At 45.3% G+C, this 9501-nt stretch overlaps 1 pseudogene; it reads right to left on the reverse strand.

Moving 5' to 3' along the window:
- Positions 1–7951: 7951 nt before the first annotated feature.
- LOC106734698 (60S ribosomal protein L7 pseudogene) lies at positions 7952–8585 on the reverse strand (annotated as a pseudogene).
- Between the last annotated feature and the right edge of the window lie 916 nt (positions 8586–9501).

Below are 9501 nucleotides of genomic sequence, written 5' to 3' on the forward strand. Positions count from 1 at the left end.
GCTCCGGTGGCTTGAGAAACATGCTGCGTATGTGGGCACGTGTGGCAAATCCTGGCAAGATGAAGAAATGCAAGAGACAGAATTATGGTATTGCAATACCCCATTTGGGGAGGGCTGCTTTCTCCCTTTCTCTCCCTCTACCAAGGGCACAGACCCTCTGACAATTAAAAAAAAAAAAAATGAGAGGTTCAGTATTGGTACCATACTCAGTCACAGGCCTTAGAGAGTGTCCCCTGGTCAGAGGCAGCAAACCTGTAGAAGCGTCACCTAGAAGTATGTTGAAAATGCAGGGGTGCAGGCCCACCCAAGCCAAGCAGGAGTCTGCATTTTTTTTTTTTTTTGGAGAAGTTTTTGCTATAGGGCATATGTGCTCGCCAGACAGACAGAGAGAGACAGAGAGACAGAAAGCGAGAAATCACCCCCCAGGGCGGATGGCCATGCCGTAATCCCTTCTCCTCCATTCTCCTCTCGGGATCATGGGCTTAAACTCACACGCACCCAGCGTGAGTTTTAAACCACCGGGTCCAGGATGCGAACCACAGTCGACTACATGGCAGTCCAGCGACAAAGCCATTATGCTAACTGCTGGTCCCAGGAGTCTGCATTTTGTAACAAGATTCCCCAGGAGACTCACAAGCACCATGTAGTTTGAAAATTCATATTAGAAGATTGAGCAAACAGAAAAGGGTGAAGAGGAACACATTCTGCAGTCAGGAAAAAGTCGTTGCTCTGGTTTGGAAGGAGCCGTTGGTTAAAATGACCAGCAAGAGCAGTGTCAGAGACCCACTCCCTCCTCCCTAGCTCAGCACAGTATAAAAAGGCCAACATGCAGAGTGACATGTTCGAGCGAGCACTGAGATTGTCACTCTGCGGACCAGGTTAAACTTTAGGTGCTGGGCCAGCCGATGGCCTGGTGGTTGAGGTGGCTGGATCCCACATGGCTGACTATGCAGTTCAAGTCCCAGGCCCAGACACTTATAAAAACACACCAGAAACACATACACATGTGCCCAAAATCTCAAAATCAGAAATGGAGGAAAAGGGACTAGCATCGCCAACCCCCATTGGGGGTGTTTTCTTTTTCTTTTTGAGAGATTTTTGCTATAGGATGTGTGCACTCACCAGAAAGATAGAGAGACAGAAAGTGAGAAATCACCCCCCCAAAGGGGATACCCAAGCTGCAATCCCTTCTCTTCCATTCTCCTCTTGGGATCTTGGGCACACGCATGAGTTTAAGCCATCAAGTCCAGGATGCAAACCACGGTTGACTACATGGGAGTCCAGTGACATAGCCATTACATCAACTGCTGGTCCCTGGGGGTGTTTTCTCAATCCCCCACTCACCCCACTTTCCTTCCCCAGCAAACTCATGCACTCTGGCAAATTTATAAAAAAAAGAAAAAACAATTCAGATGTCATGGTCTGGCCCTCAGTCATTGATTCAATAGGCTGAGGCAAGATCCAGAAACCTGCATGTCTGAAGCAGGCCCCAGAGGATTTCTGATGCAGATGTGGTCCCAAAACACACTATCATAAACACTGAGCAGTTTAACGATTACACGACGAAGTCGAAGGAAGACGATGTTTATGCGAGAAGGGCTGCTTCTCATCAGCTGGAGGAGACATCAGGCCCATCGGGATGAAACCGGGCAAGACGTAAACTTTGTCTACTCCTCAGTCTATTTACATGTACACACACGCACACATGAGTACATGCGCATGTTAAACTGTACGCTCCAGGGTGGGGAATGTGGGAGTCCCACATGGTGGTGGAGGGGGTGGAATCTCTAAGTGGCTAATTTGGAATAGACCTGTCCCTAATGAGAACAGGAGCAGTGTCTGAGCCACAGCTGGTACAGCTAATTGGTGGGAAAGTTTGGGGCTCTGAGGTACGCAGGTTGGAGAGTTCTGTTTAGTCTAAGACGGATGACAACATGAGCTCTGGCACAGAGTCAGCCTGAAGGGGAGCAGTCAAATCTGCATTCACACTTCCCAGGCCAGGTAAGACAGGTTCTTACAGATATTGATATGACACGTCAACTGAGAGCTGGGCAAGACTTCAGAAAGGCTCTGGTGCATGGACCACCTGCATCAGAATCCCCTGGGTGATTGGTTACCATACCCCTCTCTAGACCCCCCTGCCAGGACGGCTGCAGAACCTCTGCGAGCAGGACTCTGGAACCCATGGGTTTTAGAGGTGCCTTGTGGTCCCGGTGATCACTGGTTCTGAGAACCACAAAAAACATCATTCTCTGGATTGAGCTGATTCCCTCCTTAATTTTATACTTCACAGCCAGCCACACCCACCCCTGCCCTGAGTGTCTGGCGGATACTTAAAGTGCTGCATGTTACACCAGCCAGTGTCTCCCCCCTTACCCCAGAGCATGGCGGCAAACCCAGAACGGCCTTGGGGCATGAGCTAAGCCGCACCCACCGCACAGCTGTTTGGATCATACACAGAGCTTAGTAGGAGGCAAAGAGCAACAAGACTGGCACAGGCCTTACCAATTCCCTTCTTAAAGTCTGCCCTAGAAAAGAATGCACTGGACCAGCAGATGGCATGATGGTTATGTAGCTGGACTCCCACGTAGTAGACCACAGTTCAAGTCCTGGACCCAGCAGCTGACACACCCAGTGTGTATGTGCATGCCTAAGATCCCAAAGGGAGGATGGAGGAGGAGGGATGGCAGTGTGGCCATCCCCCTTGGAGGTGATCTGTCATCTCTCTGTCGCTCCAGCAAGCACATGTGCCCTATAGCAAAAAAATCTAAGGAAAAAAAAATCTACATATATGCAGTCTTCAAAAATGGAAAATGATTATGGAAAATGATTATGAAAAAAACTACACAATGGTTTCTGCACCACAACGAACTCGTATGTTAGTTGTTTTTTCACAAAGTTTCTGAAATTCCCTAGTGTTTAAAAATATACAAAATCTATATATTTCCTCTGCTATAGTCTGTGCTAATATAATTACATACACATATCTATCTGCCATCCCAGGCATAAAATTTCTCCAAAGTTTTGAAACCAACTAGAAACTTGGGATGAGAGAGGGCTTTTCACTATATAGTCTTTTATACCACTGAATCCTAGTGCCCATCTAAATAATTAAATTTCACTTTTACTTTTGCTTTCAAGAAGAGATTAGAGCAAAAGCTTACTTTCAATCTGTCCTTTTTGTGTGTGAAGAGTTTTTTTTATTAAACAATTATTTTTATTTAACTTTATTTATTTATTTATTTTAATTTGACCAGAGAGGGACAGAGTGAGAGAGAGAGAAAGGGAAAGTGAGAAAGCAAGCTGCCAGGTCCAGGACTAGAACCACAGTCAGTCATGTGGGAGTCCAGTGCCCTTAACCACACCACCTACTGGCCCCTTTCTGGAGAGTTTTTTTGCTATAGGGTGCATGTGCTCACCAGAGAGACAGAGACAGAGAAAACTGGAAATCATCGGCCCGAAGTGATGGCCACACCACAATCCTTTCTCTTCCATTCTCCTCTCAGGATTTTGGGTACCCATGCACATGTGCCTGACATGAGTTTCAAGCCCCTGGGCCAGGATTTGAACTGAGTCCACCATGTGGGAGTCCAGCACCTTAAACACTACATCACCTGCTGGCTCCAAGTCTGTCTGTTCTTAGTCCTGCAACCCCCTCTGGCTCCGCAAGGCCAACTCAATGATTGCTCATTTGTCCCCTCCACTGATCTCAAAGACCTGGGTCAGTTCATGCAGCAGAGTCATCCCATAGGCACAGGGACTAAACACCACCTCCCACACACACCACAGCTCCATTCACCACCCTGTCCAGATTTAGTCTTCTAAATTATGGCTGAGCCATCTGCAGAGTGCGGAGAGGGGCTGGTGAGGACACGGCAGCCTGCATTCCTGGCACCACTTCCATGCTGATCCCAGCTGGAAGCCACCAAGGAATCCCCAAAAACGGCAGCTCACAAGTGGAGTGAACTTTCAGTGTCCTAGGAGAAGGCCTCACGTGGGAAACAAATGAAACCTGGAGGGTTTCACTGCTTATTTCCTCTTCCAGGTGAAACTGCTTACACACCTCCATTTTCTTATAAAATTGTAGCAGGAATTCCTAAAATAAAACCATAAAATCCAGACATTTTTTTGGGGGAAAAAAAAAGACACATACTGTTCTGAGCAAATTCTCAAGAAGTTTTTTGACTCCCACTCCCAAAGATTTACAAGCATTTTTGCTCTGAAGTGGGTTTCGCCACCTACGGGCCCATGACTTCCCAGAGCAGAACCTCCTGGGGCACGTTTCATTTTTTTTTTTTTTTGGAGAGGTTTTTGCTACAGGGCACATGTACTCGCCAGAAAGAGACAGAGAGACAAAAAGCAAGAAATCAGCCCCCAGGTGGGATAGCCACACCGCAATCCCTTCTACTCCATTCTCCTCTCACGATCTTGGGCACACATACACACGTGCCTGGCGTGAGTTTAAGTCACCAGGTCCGGGACTGGAACTGCGGTCGACTACATGGGAGTCCAGCGACATAGCCATTACGCTTACGGCTGGTCCCCTGGGGCACTTTTTTAAACGCAGGGTCCTAGGCCCTCCCCGGTATTCTGAACCATAATACCTATAGGCAGTGCCTCGGGATCTACTGTAAACAGAGGGATTTGAGAGGCTCTGAGAATTCAGAAGTCACGGCATGAACATACAGCAAGTCGAATATACTCCCTCCAAACTTGTGGGGTGGTGAGAGCCAAACATGAGCCCAAAACTCCCCCAAAGGGGAAAAACGTGTTCTTTATTCTCCCCTCAGAATAGCTTTGCCCTTAAAAGTCACTGAGTGAGAGTCAAATTCAGACAATGCCCCAATTATAAAAGGCTTTTAAGTAGAGACTCAAAGGGTTAAGTGTGCAACTTCTAAATCCTTTTTCAAAAACCCATGCCGAAGGAGTAGCAGATGGCACAATGATTATGCTGCTGATTGCGGTTCGAGTCCTGGCTTAAAGCTCATGCCAGACACAGGTGTGTGCGTGCTCGAGATCCCAAGAGGAGAATGAAGGAGAAGGGATTGCAATGTGGCCATACCCCCACCCCGGGCGAGGGGGGGTAATTTCTTGCTTTTTGTCTCTCTGTCTGTCTCTGTCTCTCCATTGAGTACATACACTTTATGACAAAAATCTCAAAAAAAGAAGGGGGGGACCAGCAGTTGCCGTAATGGCTATGTCACTGGACTCCCATGTAGACGACCATGGTTCAAGTCCTGGACCCAGTGGCTTAAATTCACACTGGGCATGTGTGCGTGTGTGCCCAAGATCCCAAGAGGAGAACAGAGGATAAGGGATTGCTGCATGGCCATCATCCCTGGCAGGTGATTTCTCACTTTCTGGCTCTCTGTCTCTGTCTTTCTGGCAAGCACACCTGCCCTATAGCAAAAACTTCTCCAAAAAAAAGAGTAAAAATTCACGCCAAAGTTGTCACCACAGTTCAACCATAAGTTAGTGCTCTGCACCACTGAGTCCATATAGGTAGGTCCCAGGTTCACATACCAAGTCCTCCCTCTACATGCCTAGCACATAGGCATATGCCCATGATCCTGGCTGGCTGAATTTGGGGGAATGGCATGAAAACCCTTTTGTGGGTGCTGTTTCTCTCTCTCTCTCTCTCACTCTATCTCATAGTCTGCCTGTCTCTCTCATGGAAGAAATAAATTTTAAAAAGGCATATCTGACTTATTTTTATCTGAAAAATTATTTTATTTAACTTTATTTATTATTATTATTTTCCAGTTTGATCAGCCAGAGAGAGAAAGAGAGAAAGGAAATGAGAAAGTAAGCCACTAGGTCCGGGCCTCAAATCGTGGTTGGCCATGTGGAAGTGTACAGTGCCTTAACCATCATGCCACCTGCTGCTCCCAGGCATATCTGACTTATAAAGATTTTTTTTTTTTGAGAAGTTTTTGCTATAGGGCACGTGCGCTAGTCAGAAAGACAGAGAGACAGAGAGACAGAAAGCGAGAAGTCACCCCCAGGGAGGATGGTCACACTGCAATTCCTTCTCCTCCATTCTCCTCTCAGGATCTTGGGCACGCACACACATGCACGCCGTGAGTTTAAGCCACCAGGTCCAGGACTCAAACCATGGTCGACTACATGGGGGTCCAGCGACAGCCATTACACCAACTGCTGGTCCCGAGATTTTTTTTTTAAAAAGTCTGAGGCAGTTAGGTACCACATGGCAGACTCCATGGTTTGAGTACTGGACCTGGTGGCTTAAAAATCATGCCAGGCAGTGTATGTGTGTCCAAAATCTCAAGAGGAGAATAGAGGAAAAGGGAATGCAGAGTGGCCATTCCCCCTGGGGATGAGTTCTCACTTTCTCTATCTTTCTCTAGTGAGTGCAAGTGCCTTATGGCAAAATTTTAAGGAAAAAAAATAAAAAGACTAAAAAGTCAGACTTGTTTATTGATCTCTCACTTAATTACCAAGCATAATAGTTTGCATTCCCAATATATGGTTTATTAATGAAATAAACCTATAATGAACTCATGTCCAAACTGATACAATGATAGACAGCCTAATACTTGGAACTCCTAACTTGTGACACTGTTTTTACAGCCTTTCAGGGCTTAATTCCATCCTGTCTCTTGATTGAAAACCTCCTCGTCTGATCCAGAGGGTATTTTTTTTCCCCAAGTTTTCTTATTATGAGTCAAGATATGTCCATGTAAAATTCCCTTTATGTTGGTATTTTAATTGAACACTAAAAAAATAATAGTTCGTGGAATACAAGATTTAGTGTAGTACATAAAAAAATAAAATGACAATAATAAAAAAAAAATCTATCTCATTCACATAAATTAAGGCAAAGCCCTAAAAAATTTAAACCTATGAATATCATATCTTCTGCAGTGGATTTTCCATTTTCACCCCCAAAATGCAATAAATTACTAAGTATTAGCATGCAGCCGTACGACCTGGATACCAATCAGACACATAATTCACCACTAAAACATCGAGGCTATTTCTTATCATCTTTGTCTTTCCAAATCTTTATTAACTCCACCAAAAGAGCTTATTGAGGCCTACCTTCCATGTGACCTCAGGGGCTTTCAGCCAGTAAAAACAAAACAAATTAGAACTCTGATATTTCACATACATACAGGGGAAAATCAATAGTTTTAATTTTCACATTGAGGCCCACAATTTTCAACTGACGGCCTCAGCAGGTTTTAATGGACACAAACAATTTACTTTTACTGTTTTAATTGTTTTTAGTCAATCACTTTTTATTGCCCCTCTACATCTGACTAAACAAATTAATCGAGCTATATTCATAAATGATGACTTGGTAAAACGACTGGTTATGTATATTTTACTATTTGAGCCTCAATTACAGGCGGCATTAGGAAGTAGTGGGCCCGAAAGGTAGCCGTGGTCATTAAAGCAGAAAACAGAATGAGTCAGGGAGAGAATGACGGAGCGGCGGCCCCCTGTGGGTTAGGGCACCCAAGGGCAGCCCTGCAGCTCCCTTTCTCCTCTCTGAATGCAAAGCGGCCATGACTGTTCCCCTGGGAAAAGTCGCAGGGTCATGAGTTTCAGGGATGGCAAAGGCCTTGGGAACCCAAAGGCAAGAGAGAGCTGCCGCGTTGAGTTAATTAGGCTTCCTTACCGCCCAGACCACCCCTTAGTCAGAGTCATAGACTGCTGGATGTCCAACCCACTATCTTGGGATCAAATAAACCCCCTCACTTTCCAAAAGTCCAGTGTATCCTGGCATTGTAAGCTCTCATCTCTGTGTAGGTCATTTTTTTTTTAATTGCAGTCTGAATACAGCCACTGTTTATTTACTGACCAGATTACAAAAATAATCATTGTGGATACCTTAGGTTCATCCTTCTAATAAATCTGTTGATCTGATCTTCCCTGTTGCCAGCATCTCCACCTTCTACAAAATGGGTGGTCTTTAGTGGATACCTTAGTTCATCCTTCTAATAAATCTGTTGATCTGATCTTCCCTGTTGCCAGCATCTCCACCTTCTACAAAATGGGTGGTCTTTTTCCTCATTCCACCTCATAGAGAAGATAATTAGAAGGGTCGCAGGAAGTTATTTGCTTCTTGGAAGTGTTTTCCAACAGTATAGATTTCATGAATCAGATTCTCCATGCAGATGATGCCAAATTTACCAAGAGATCAAGCAATCAAAGAGTTATCTGTCAAAGCAATTCGCTTCTTACTGATTTCGCCATAACCACATTTGTAGATCAGTTCATTTACTGACTTCAGGTTCAGGTACCCCCATGCAATATATGGTCCCACAATTCTCAACATGTTAATTGAAGCATTGTTGAGTTTAACGAAGGTGCCATTGAAGATCTGGCAAAGACGAAGAAGCTGCAACATCTTTCGAACCTTTGGGCTCACTCCATTGATACCTCTGATCCTGAAGACAAACGCTAATTTGGGTTCTGCAGATACATAGAAGTTGCCAGCTTTTCTTGCCATCCTGGTCATACAAATCTCAGTTCTGTACATCTGTCTATATTCCTTATGATAGTGCTTAGCTTTTTCATAGGAAAGCTTCCTCCTTGCCTTTCGAAGCATCTTTTTTTTTTTTTTTTGGAGAGATTTTCACTGTAGGGCGCGTGCGCTCGCCAGACAGACAGAGAGAGACATAGAGACAGAAAGCGAGAAATCACCCCCCAGGGGGGATGGTCACGCCGCAATCCCTTCTCCTCCATTCTCCTCTCGGGATCTTGGGCACGCACACACACGCGCCCAGCGTGAGTTTAAGCCACCGGGTCCGGGACGTTAACCGCGGTCAACTACGTGGGAGTCCAGCGACATAGCCATTACGCTAACTGCTGGTTCCCTCGAAGCATCTTTTGAGCAAACTTTTTTCTCAGGCGCTTGATCTTCAGCTCCACAAAATTTCTTTGCTTTTTCTTAAGGGTTTCTGGTACAGCAGGAACTTTTTCTTGGTGGCTTCTGCCACAGCAGGAACCTTCTTTTTCTTCTCTTGCACATCCTCCATGGTTCCAGCCAGAAAAGAGCTGTAGTCATTTTAAGCTCCCTTTGTGCTAAGCAGGCAAGCATCAAGAAATCCTCCTTCTGGACCATCAGATGGCATGGAGGTTAAAGCAGCTGGATCCCATATGGCCAGTTGATGGTTCAAGTCCGGGACTCAGGGGCTTAAAAATCATACCAGGCTCATGTGTGTGTCTGCCCAAAATTCTGAGCAGAGACTAGAGGAAAAGGCACTGGTGTGGCCATCTCCCTGGGGGAGGCGGGGGGTAATTTCTCACTTTTTTTCCTCTCTCTCTCTCTCTGACCAGCACTTGTGCCCTATAGCAAAAACTAAAAAGAAAGAAAGAAATCTTCATCACCTAAAAAAGTTGAACACAATTCAACTTTTCCTGGCTTCAAAATAATGTTCCTAAGAGTTGATCTGGAAGAGTCTCGCTAAAGATCAACATCTCTGCTACCAATACCAGGTTTCATTTTAACTCTTAGATCTGCCTTGATCA

The sequence above is a fragment of the Tupaia chinensis genome, unplaced genomic scaffold, assembly GCF_000334495.1.
Source record: "Tupaia chinensis unplaced genomic scaffold, TupChi_1.0 Scaffold000185_1, whole genome shotgun sequence".
In the NCBI taxonomy this organism is placed as follows: domain Eukaryota; kingdom Metazoa; phylum Chordata; class Mammalia; order Scandentia; family Tupaiidae; genus Tupaia; species Tupaia belangeri.